Here is an 11,294-nt window from a genome sequence, read left to right on the forward strand (position 1 = left end):
AGACTATGGAAGGCAGTGGTACTAATGATTTTGAAAGCATATGGTATGAGGTAGAGGTGGGCAAGACAGGATATTTAGTGGGGTGTTGCTACAGACCCAGGATCAAAGAGGGTGGGGACCAGGAGATGTTTAGACAGTTAAGTTTGGCAAGTGCAAGACAAATGATTGTTATGGGAGATTTTAACTACAGAAGTATAAATTGGGGAGAGGAAGATGCATGTAGCAATAAGGGAATGGAATTTCTAGAATACTTGAGGTACAAATGTCTTAGGCAACATGTAATAGAGGGAACAAGAGGTTCAAGAGTTTTGGATTTGGTTATAGCATCAGAATAGTTGATAATAACTAAGATGACATCTCTCCCACCAGTTGGAGAGAGTGACAATATGGTTTTGACTTGGAAAATGAATAGACATGCAGGAGTATCAAAGAGAAATGAACGTATGTGGAATTATAAGGCAGGTGATTATAATAGTCTAAGACGTCAACTTGGGGAAGTTTCATGGAGGGAGGAATTGGAAGGCCAGGATATCATTATTGTATGGGAAATTATGAAAGAATATTTGTTAGCAGTAATGATAAGTTGTATACCACGAGTGAACAAGAGGACACAATTTGGAGTAAAGTGGATGAAAAACAATATTAATTGCATGCGAAAAAGAGGCTATGGAAGAGTATAAGACACAGGCCAGAAGAGTGACTAGTATGGTAAGGAAGACAAAACTGGAATATGAGAGGAGATTGGCCCTAAGATCCAAAGAAAATCCTAGGGAATTTTTTAGATATGTCTCCAGTAGGAGGAGAAATGACTGTGAAAGAATGATATTGTGCGATAAAAATGGCAATAGAGTGACTGATGCAGAGGACATAGTGGAATTGTTCAATGAACACTTTACTGGTGTATTTCATCCTGGAGGAGTCAGTTTTAATGCTAGAGGGATTGGGCAGGTTTGAGGTTTAGAGGTACAGGAGGATAGTGTGTTTCATATACTGAGTACTCTGGATGTCAGTAAAGCTGCGGAACTGGATGGTATTTCACCATGAGTTTTGAGAGAATGTGCTAGGGAACTGACAGTGGCTTTGACCTGGCTTTTCAATGAAAGTCTGGCTGCGGGAAGGGGCCCATGGAATGGAAGGAAGGTTAGATGGTGCCAGTGCATAAGGGCAGTAGAAGACTGGAAGGGTCTAATTATAGTACAGTTTGTGTGTCATCAGTAATTGTTAAGATCTAAGAGAAAGTAGTGAGGGACCATATACAACCATATACAAGATGAGGGTAATGTTATCTGTAAGAGTCAACATGGATTTGTGAAGGGGTGCTCTTGTTTTAGCAATATGCTAGCCTTTTATAATAAAGTTACAAGAGCATCAGATGAGGGAAAGGCATATACTGCCATTTTCTTAGACTCAGCGAAGGCATTTGACAGGGTGCCACATGATCAGCTGATATTTAAGTTGCAGCACATGGTTCTCGATGTCAGATTGGTCAACTGGATTCAGGATTGGCTGTCCGATAGGTATCAGAGAGTTGTGCATGGTAAGGCAGTTTCAAGGAAGCAGAGGGTTACAAGTGGGCTGCCACAGGGCTCAGTACTGGAACATATATTGTTTAATCTTTATATCAGTGACATTGTCAGTGGATTGCAAGGGGATATTCAGTTGTTTGCAGATGATGCGAAGCTGGGAAGGAGTATTAGTAATAGTGCAGATGCGGCAGCCCTGCAAGAGAATTTGAATAAGCTAGAGAGATGGGCAAATGAATGGGGGTGTCGGTTTAATACAGCAAAATGTAAGGTCATGAGGTTTGGGAAAAATCGATGGGACACTGCATATTGTATGGGAGGAGTTATACTGGAGGAAGTAGGGGAGACAAGAGATCTGGGGTTGATGATTGATAGAAACCTGAAATTTAGGGGACATATTGCAAAGGTGGTGAAGGTAACACAGAGGATTGCTACAATTATGAGAAGGACACTGATCTGCAGAGATAAAAGGGTTATCATTCCATTGTATAAGTCTCTGATCAGACCACACTTAGACTATTGTTCTCAGATTTGGTCCCCAGGATTTGAAGGGGATAAATTAACTGTGGAAAGTGTACAAAGACGGATGACAAAGATGCTTTCAGGACTGTACAATGTTAGTTATGAGGATGAGGACTGCATCCTCATGTCAGTTATGAGGACTGCAGAGTTTAGTGGAGAGAAGAAGGAGAGGTGATATGATTGAGACTTTTAAACTGTTGAAAGGTGGTTACAGGGTTGACACTGGAGAGTTCTTTCACTTGGTTGAACAGAGAGAAGGAGTGATGACAAGAGGCCATTCCTGGAAGTTACGAAAGGAAACCATGAGCAAGCGGGTGAGGAGTGGTTTCTTTGCATGGAGGGTGGTTGAACCATGGAATGCATTGACTGGTGGAGTGGTGAGAGTGAGAACGGTCAATGAGTTTAAGGAGTGGTATGATAGACTTTGTGTTTCTTAGGGGGACCTCCCCTTCATGATTCTTGATAGACTTTGTGTTTCTTAGGGGGACCTCCCCTTCATGATTCTTGATAGACTTTGTGTTTCTTAGGAAGGACCTCCCACGATGAGTCTTTTGACTCCATGGAGGCCTGGATAATAATAATAATAATGTTCGTAGATGTTTGTGTGTGTTCATGGGGTTCGGTTTACAAGGTGAAACGCCCAAGTTAGAGGAAGTCAAAATCCTGCCATCTTTATATATGACCATATAACTCGCCATCGGTTGAAGAGGCTTGATAAAAATTCTGCACATCATGCACAAGATTCAAACTCAGATTTTTCTAACTAAACGGTTTCATTTACACTGACTGAACTATGGACACATCATTATTATTATTTGTAATAGTAGTAGTCATGTGTAGAGGTTTTAAGTGCTGTGAGGACATAATGTTGGAGGCTTAATGGATTTTTTACAACACTCAGAAAGGATTAAAAAAGAATTTAATACTTCCTATATTTCGTCCTAGTCACTAGGACATCTATGAGGATTACAAAAATAACTAATGTAACATAACACAAATATCATACAATACTAAGCCCAACCACGTGGGTGACACTAAAGCCCTATCTAGGTGGAGCGTCCTCTAAGGGCAGTTGTAGGTGGTCTGGAATGTAAGGTGGGATCTCTGGTGATGAGTGTTTCCCAAATCTTCGGAAGCTTAATGCAACCGTATTTATTAAGATTTGGTTGATTTCTAAGAGGTGCTGCTGCTTCTAAGAATAGTCTCTCTTTCTTGAATTTGCTGTGGTGGAGCATGGTGGTTTTCTTCCATGATACTCTGTGGGTGGTGTCCAAGACATGGTTCAGCCAAGCCTGAATGACCATAGTTGTGTTTACAGATGTAAGACTTGTGTTCCTCTAGGCAGATGGATGCTGATCTGCCTGTCTGTCCAAAGTACGCCAGCTTACAGGAACAGGGTACTTTGTAAACTCCAGGCTGAGAGAGAGGAGGGAGCTTATCTTTCGTAGAACAGATAAGGGTAGCAAGTTTGCGGTGTGGGGCTTATATGCTGTGTGTAGGTTGTACTCGTGTGTAGGATCGGTCGCTTACCGTCAGAGATAGCCAACAACATCGGACTTGACGTAGCCAACATCCTTGCTCATTCTTCACCTCCAAAAAGTAATTTATCGTATGCCCAATGCACGGCTCTCCTAAAATTATGGAAAAAAAAAAAGTATCGTCATCACCAGAGCGGATAAGGGTAATGCCACAGTTGTTCTTAATACCAGTGAATACAATCGCAAAATGAATATTATCCTCCGTAATCATGCTACCTACATCCCACTAGAACACGACCCCACAAAAACACAAGTTAAGAAATTAAAAATCTTACTTAAAAAAGTATCTTCCTGGCCCCCCCCGACATCACGAAAAAACTTAAACCTTTTCGCCCCCCCCCCCCCACCCCCCCCGCCCCAGAATTTACGATCTACCAAAAATCCACAAACCCAATTCCCCGCTTAGACCTATAGTAGATGCCACCAATGCACCTTGCTACAGACTATCTAAACAGCTGGCCAACTCTCTGACCCCCCCCCCCCTCACTGGAAGGTCCACTTCCTATATAAAAAACTCGACCCACTTTAAAGCCCTCATAGAAAATTTAACCTTGAATAAAGCAGACATATTGGTAAGCTTTGATATCTCCTCTTTGTTTACCAATATTCCCTTAACTGACACCTTATCTCTCTTAGAAAAAGTTTTCCCTTCTGACATCTTAGATCTCTTTTCCTTTGCCATTAACTCTGGGTATTTTTCTTGGAAGAACAAAATCTACAAGCAGATAGAGGGAACCGCCATGGGTTCCCCCCCTTGCCAATTTCTATATGGAAGATTTCGAAAAACGAGCCATAGACTCAGCCCCATTCAAACCTTCTATCTGGCTAAGATATGTAGATGATGTGTTCTCTATTTGGCCTCATGGCCCAGACACATTAGACTCCTTCCTCAGTCATCTCAATAGCCTACATCCAAGAATCCAGTTTACTATGGAAAAGGAAAAGAACAATTGTTTACCCTTCCTGGACACCTTAGTTACATGCCTGCCTAATGATACACTTGCCTTCACTGTATACAGAAAACCCACACACAGGCAGATGCATTCACAAACTCTTCCACCACCACCCCTCTCAACAATATGGCATTATTAAAACTCTTACCAAGAGAGCACACAATCTTTGTTCCAGTGGAACCGCCCTCACTACTGAGCTTAACTACATACACAACACTTTCCTCTCCAATGGCTACAGCGATCACAGTATCAAAAAAATAATCAGTTCCTCCCCCATTCCCCGTCCTTCTCGTCAACAAGAATTTAAAAATGCCATCACCATACCCTACATCCGTGGCACATCCGAAAAAATAGCCAAGATTCTAAAAAAGTACAACCTACACACAGCATATAAGCCCCTCTGAAAACTTGCTACCATTATCTGTTCTACGAAAGATCAGCTCCCTCCTCTCTCTCTCTGCCTGGAGTTTACAAAGTACCCTGTTCCTGTAAGCTGGCGTACTTTGGACAGACAGGCAGATCAGCATCCATCTGCCTAGAGGAACACAAGTCTTACATCTGTAAACACAACTATGGTCATTCAGGCTTGGCTGACCATGTCTTGGACACCACCCACAGAGTATCATGGAAGAAAACCACCATGCTCCATCACAGCAAATTCAAGAAAGAGAGACTATTCTTAGAAGCGGCAGCAGCTCTTAGAAATCAACCAAATCTTAATAAATACGGTTGCATTAAGCTTCCGAAGATTTGGGAAACACTCATCACCAGAGATCCCACCTTACGTTCCAGGCCACCTACAACTGCCCTTAGAGGGCGCTCCACCTAGATAGGACTTTAGTGTCACCCACGTGGTGGCTTAGTATTGTATGATATTTGTGTTATGTTACATTGGTTATTTTTGTAATCCCCGTAGATGTCCTAGTGACTAGGACGAAATATAGGAAGTATTAAATTCTTTTTTAATCCTTTCTGTGTTGTAAAAAATCCATTAAGCCTCCAACATTATTAAATAGTAGTAGTAGTATGCGATGTCTGCACGCATGCCAGTTAACTATATGGGATGAATTTTACTCTGATTTGGTATTTGAATGTTTTACAAAAATTTGTCAAACCGTTCCAGTTTTCAGTTCAGCTATATTCTGAGCTACAAAGGGACAACATGATGGAATTCCAACATTACAATGTTGGAATTTGTAAAATGCACTACAAGTCTGTGTGGTTCAGTTGTTTTAGTTCTAACAGGATCACTTTTATTAGAAATTTTGGTAGAGAAGTTTGGAAATGATATTAATAATTCCGCACTGGCTGATGAAATTTAATGCAATTTTATAATTCTGATATATATTAAATTTTTTTTTTCAGTTGTTGTTTCAATCTGATCATTACTGCTGAGAGCATTCTTACCGAATACTTTAAAACAATAGTTTTCAAGAAAATTCATCATTTGATGAATTTTGAAAGAATTTATTGAAATATTATTGGTGAAATGTTTATTTGACAATTTGCTTTTTCGATGAATTGCCATTCAGTAAACTGTCTTTTGATGAATTTTCATGCAACTATGTGCAATGGCACTATCTTATCCTTCCTCCCAATTTCATTAAACAGCAAGGTCAATGGAGCTTTCAGTTCTTTACTTAGCACATTCTCTTAAAATGTAGTGAATCTCTTCAGTGGGAGGCAGACCCAAACATAGAGCTACTAAGGCAGAAGCAATAGGAGAGGTCATATTTACCTATAGGAGTTGCCAACAGGTGTACCATCTTATTATTGAATTACTCTGGATTTAGAGAAAGATGTTGGAAGTTTATTTTGCACATATTTTGGATAAAGGATTAGACTAAATTTATTATAGTCTGACCAAGTGCAAAATAAACTTCCAACATCTTTCTCTAAATCCAGAGTAATTCAATAATAAGATGGTATGGCAACTCCTATAGGTAAATATGACCTCTCCTATTGCTTCTGCCTTAGTATCTCCACGTTCGGGTCTGCCTCCCACTGATGACACCTCAATAAAGGTCGAAACCAGTCTGAGTATTGGCCCTTCTTTTAATGCATAGCAGTATACATGTCTGCAAGGAGATGTGCTTTGCATTATGGGAGATACTGAGACAAGGAGTGATGAGAGCTTGGTCCACCTTTGCTTGGAATTGCCTGGTGTTGCACTACTTTACCTCAGTCCTGAAGATATTTTCAGGGGCAAACTTTGTTTGCTTACACTTGGATAAAGGATTAAACTAAATTTATTATTGTGGTGAATCTCATCCAGTCCCACTTCCTTATTGCCTTTTAGAGCAGTTAGTATTTGAAAAACATTCTTCTTATGCACTTTTCAATTTCATCCTCCCTTTTTTTTTCATGGAAAAGTAGGTTTCATTGCTTGTGACTGATGAAATGTCACAATAAAGTTATCATCACACAAATCCACAGTATCAAATGCAGTGGACACTCAACCCTTTTTCCATCTAACAAGGTTATTTATGCAATATCATTTCCCCAACTACTGGCCACATAACAAAATAATCCTTAGAATTTTCTTTGAATTGAGATGCTAACCTCTTCTTGTATTCCATTTTTTGTCTTCCCTATTATAGTAGTCACTTTCCTGGTTGAGTCTTATATTTCTTATGCACCTGTTCTCTGCCCCCCCCTCACTCATTTTATACTTTTTCCATAATTTCTTTTTCATCTACAGTATCTGCTTAATTTCATTTGTTATCCACTTTGCATTAAATTGTTTAATGTTTTTCATTTAAGGATTGCAATTTGCCATCATCCTTGATATTTCTTCACTATGCCCATACACTGCTAATACCTCTCTTTTATGCAGTTCTTCCAACCACAGACCTGCCACAAGCTGACTTCTAAGATTATTATAGTCACCTGCCTTATAATTCTACACAAATTCCTTTTTTCTTGATATTTCTACATATCTATTCAGCCTTCCCATGGTTCTAGGATAGAAGTTTCCAATTACAGACCAGTGTATAACTGCACAGTAGTCAAGGTGTTGGAAAGATTGTTTAGGAATAGAATATAAGATTGGATTGATGAACATAGCTTTCTTTATGATGGTCAGCATGGATATGTAAAGGGCAGTAATACACTGGTCTGTATTTTATAAGGTAACAAGTGCGGTAGATAAGAGATAATCATATACAGTGATATTCTCAGACTTTGCAAAAGTGTTTAATAGATTACCACATGATAAGTTGATGTACAAGCTGCAGAGGATGGGAATAGATAGTATATTGGTTAGATGGATCAGAGATTGGCTCTCTGAATGATACCAGCAGGTTGTGTATGATGGAGCATTGTCTCAAAAAAGAAGGGTAACCAGTGGCATGCCCCAGGGTTCTGTTCTTGGGCCCCTGCTGTTTAACTTGTTTGTAAACGATATGTAATGTGGACTGACTGGGGATCTTCAGTTATTTGCTGATGATGCAAAGTTGGGAAGAATTATAAGTAGTACTGCTGATGTTGAATCCCCTTCAGGAAGATTTGAATAGACTTTTTACTTGGACAAAAGAGCGGGGGTTGTAGTTTTAATATCAATAAGTGCAAGGTGTTGCATTTTGGAGTGCAGAAATATAAGGCTGTGTATTATATCGATGGTGCTGTGCTGCAGGAAGTGGATGAGATTAGAGATTTGGGAGTGATGGTTGACAGTAGACTGAAGTTTAGAGGGCATATTGGAAGTGTGGCAAAGACTGCACATCATAGTGTTGCTATGATAAGAAGTACTCTAACATGTAGGGATGAGGAAGTGGTTGTACCACTGTATAAAGCACTGGTCAGACTTGGATTATTCTGCTCAAATTTAGTCACCTGGTTTTTGGTATGATGTATAAACTTGGAGAGGGTCTACAGGCAATATCAAGACTTTGGATTGCTGATAAAGAGAGGTTGAAGAAATGTGGATTGCAGAGTTTGGTGGATACGAGGAAAAGAGGTGATATGATAGAGACATTTAAGTTAGTAAGAGGGTTTTATCAGATTAATCCAGATGAAATTATAAAAAGAGTAGAAGGCGAGAGGGAAAATCCAAAGGAAATCCCTGGAAGTTATGTAAGAGCATGATGAACAGGAGTGTGAGTAGTAGATTTTTTACATGGAGAATTGTCAGTGAATGGAAAGCATTACCAGAATATGTTGTTGATGCAAGGAGTGTTAAGGATTTTAAGATTCAATATGATAAATATGTTGTCAGTTGAATGAACCTGCTACTATGAGCTTGTGCGACTCCATGGAGGGTGCAATAATAATAATAATAATAATAATAATAATAATGTGAAGCACACACCCTGAGAATGTGTGTGCTTTGCATTATGTCAGGGCATCATCTTCTGTCGATGATTTTTCAATAATTCCAATAATCTCATCTATGGCTATCAATGTCACAAATTCCCTCCTTTATTTTGATATGCCTGGTATTTTCATAAACATCAATGCACTCTCACCATTTCTATACCCAATTTTCATTTCCACCTGACTCTGTTTGACTCTGCAATACATCATATATTCTGTCATCTCAATGTGACTGTGCTTTGCATTATGTCAGGGCATTATCTTCTGTCGATGATTTTTCAATAATTCCAATAATCTCATCTATGGCTATCAATGTCACAAATTCCCTCCTTTATTTTGATATGCCTGGTATTTTCATAAACATCAATGCACTCTCACCATTTCTATACCCAATTTTCATTTCCACCTGACTCTGTTTGACTCTGCAATACATCATATATTCTGTCATCTCAATGTGACTGTTCCCTGCAAGATACCATCCCTACTACTAACCACCCTGGCAAATCTAGTTTCTTTATTCTAACACACACACACACACACACACTTGCTCAGTGAACAATTCTCCTATGCCTTTCCATAAGCAGTTCATCTCTTGCATACAGCTTTCTTTTACCCTCAAATGTACCTACAGTACCTGCATATTCCAGACCTCTCTTTTGACACATTCTTGTAGTCACACCTTTGATAATGCCATTCATTATCATATGTGGGCAATATACTGTCATTGCTTTCACATTTATTCTCTGCTGACAGCTCCTAACATTAACCTCAAATCGCTCTCCACCCAATTCATATCACCTCTCAGATTATTTGTAGCAACTATCAATATCATCTCATCCATATTCTCACCTCAGCTTATTGTCATAGACTCACTAACATTCCCTCCAGGCAAGCAAACATCTAACCTTTGATGAATCATTGAATCATTTCCATGAATCATTGAATCACCATACATCACTGCTTAACAGACCCAATCATTCCTTGCTCACTTACATCCTTTGTCCCCCCCCCCCAAAAAACCTCTCTCTACTTGCTCTCTCACTTATCACCTGCTGGCTTCTCATATCTTTTCCACTTATTTCTGTACTTTCTCTCAGGCCCTCAGTTTCCCTTTCCTTTACCCATTCTCTCTACTTCTCTCATTCCCATAACTTTCACTAACAATTCTTATTCATCTCATATAAGTCAACCTTTCAAGTTTTTTTTTAATTTCTCTCTTCACACAAGCCAGCTCATTTTTAATACCTTTCACTTCTTCTCTTAGTACCTATATTTCCTTCTCCTAGCATCCTCTCCTCAGTCAAAATTCTCTGATATGGTCAACACCATCTGTCAGATATTCAAGTCTCCAGTCACACCTTTGTTCACTCTACTCATAACTCTTTCCTGGCAAACACTCATTTCTGTAGCACCACAGATGTCACCAATGAACCCTATTTTGAAGAAATATTTGTGACATATACATATACACTTTATTTTTCATATAAACCCATGTCAAAATTACCCTATCACAAATAATCTACATTATGAGTGTTTTTTCACTCTTAACATAAATGACTCATTTAACATAGATATATCTGATGTTTCTCAGCTATTTTTATTATAAAAGATATTAGTGCTGTGAGAATAAGATTATGCAGCATTTTTTAACATCTTGATTAACCAATATGTATATGAATATCTTTAAATGGCATTTTCTTTCTATTATTGAGTATTAGTGTAAAATTATATTAGAACATAAAAAAAAAATTTTTAATAAAATTAAGTGACCAAGATTGATTTTCTAAAATATAAATTATGATATTTACCTTTGTAGCTGTAAAGAGATCAAATCCACTTTCTCCCTGTAAAGAGAGTTGTGAAAATATATATTTAAAGGATCATAATGACACATACTATGAAAAAAGCTTTATAATTCATTTAACTGTAAAGTTATTTCAATCACTACTGTGATTTATGGCATGCCAAAATGGGTGTTGTTTTCTCATATAACTTTGCATTAAAAAAAATCATGTGGGAGGTACAAATACCATAAAAGAGAAAAATGAAATAATAATAACACAATAGTTCCACTCCACAAACACAGTTCCAAGAAAGAAATTTCCAATTATAGACTGATCATTACAATGTAGTTGTACTCACGGTTTTGTAGAGATTCGATATTCTTGAATTATGTAAAGATTTAAAAGCATGAAAAAAGTTGGCATACAAGTTCTGGAAGGTTATTATTAATATTATTAACACCAGATCTCCATGAAGTCAAAAGATTCATTGCGGAGGTACACGCTGTTACACCAAAGGACCATCAAACGTGCTTTAAACCTATCAATGTTTCCAAAATTGTGTGGACAACACAACAAATTCTGGCAATCGTGAAGAGGATACTGATTTGTAGAAGTAAGGAGATTCTGGTTCTATTATATAAGGCTCTGATTAGTCCACAT

The 11,294-nt window shown here is 38.4% G+C and overlaps 1 long non-coding RNA gene across 1 annotated transcript in view; it reads right to left on the bottom strand.

The window, feature by feature from the left end:
- Positions 1-10,687, bottom strand: part of LOC150095899 (uncharacterized) — a 100,234-nt gene extending 89,547 nt beyond the window's left edge. Inside the window, exon 1 of the long non-coding RNA XR_016549974.1 lies at positions 10,659-10,687. This is a non-coding gene — a long non-coding RNA (uncharacterized LOC150095899). The remainder of the gene's footprint in view (positions 1-10,658) is intronic.
- Positions 10,688-11,294: the final 607 nt, after the last annotated feature.

The sequence above is a fragment of the Typopeltis vanoorti genome, chromosome 19 (genome assembly GCF_054136105.1).
Source record: "Typopeltis vanoorti isolate ZY-2024b chromosome 19, IOZ_Tvanoo_1.0, whole genome shotgun sequence".
NCBI classification, from domain to species: domain Eukaryota; kingdom Metazoa; phylum Arthropoda; class Arachnida; order Uropygi; family Thelyphonidae; genus Typopeltis; species Typopeltis vanoorti.